Raw genomic sequence first — 915 nt, forward strand, 5'->3', positions numbered from 1 at the left:
ATATATATATATATATATATACTTCGATAATAGGATGAATTCTTTTATAAGAATTTATCAAGTAGCGAGCGTGAAAAAAACCTCATAAGAGAAAAATCCATCATTTATTCCCCAAAATATATTTATTTATATAAGGGCATTACTATACATGAATGCCTCACGCTAAGAGGGACTCTAAGGTCAAACTACCATAGTAAACACATTTTATAGAGAGAGAGGCTGTGTAGTAAAATGTTTGCTTCCCAACCATATGGTCCTGGGTTCATTCACGTCGCTTCTACTATAGCCTCAGACCAACCAAAGACTTGTGAATCAATTTATATCTATATCTATGCCTGTCTTTGCATCTGTGTTTGTCCCTCACCATTACTTTAGCAGTCGAGAAAAAAGACACTGACAGAATAAGTAGCAGACTTTAAAAACAGTCTGATAAGAGAAACGAGTAAAAGAATAACAAATGGCCTACAAACAAACACATATATCTACACACACATGAACATATAAATATATGTAATGCAATATACGTGTGTGTGTGTGTGGTTGTGTGTGTGTGCGCGTGTGTGTGTGTGTGTGCATGTGTATGCACATGAGCATGCATGCGTGCATGTGCATATTCAAGTTCAGAGAGGTTACAAAAACAACGAAAGACCGGATAATTGGATGTCACATAAGGTCAGAATAATCTACTTGTCACTTAAAACTATTTATGTCTGACAGAAAAACTGAAGGTTGATGTCACCATAAACCACATGTCATCTTGCACGGCTTCTAATATCTTGGAATTAAAATTACTGTGAATGAAAACATAGGAATGCATCTCTTTCATAATGCTGAAGGAATCAAGTGAGTTTTCAAACACAAGAAACTATAAGCCATAGAGTTATACATATATATGTATGTATATATACATATCAT

General features: G+C 34.5%; 1 protein-coding gene and 1 long non-coding RNA gene across 3 annotated transcripts in view; one reads left to right on the top strand and one right to left on the bottom strand.

The window, feature by feature from the left end:
- The window catches only part of LOC106870605 (centrosomal protein of 104 kDa), a 293281-nt gene that overhangs the window by 108957 nt on the left and 183409 nt on the right, over positions 1-915 (bottom strand). The gene's annotated exons all lie outside the window — the stretch shown is intronic.
- The window catches only part of LOC128249630 (uncharacterized), a 10154-nt gene continuing 9961 nt past the window's right edge, over positions 723-915 (top strand). Inside the window, exon 1 of the long non-coding RNA XR_008265748.1 lies at positions 723-843. This is a non-coding gene — a long non-coding RNA (uncharacterized LOC128249630). The remainder of the gene's footprint in view (positions 844-915) is intronic.

This window comes from Octopus bimaculoides, chromosome 16, assembly GCF_001194135.2.
Source record: "Octopus bimaculoides isolate UCB-OBI-ISO-001 chromosome 16, ASM119413v2, whole genome shotgun sequence".
Taxonomy (NCBI): domain Eukaryota; kingdom Metazoa; phylum Mollusca; class Cephalopoda; order Octopoda; family Octopodidae; genus Octopus; species Octopus bimaculoides.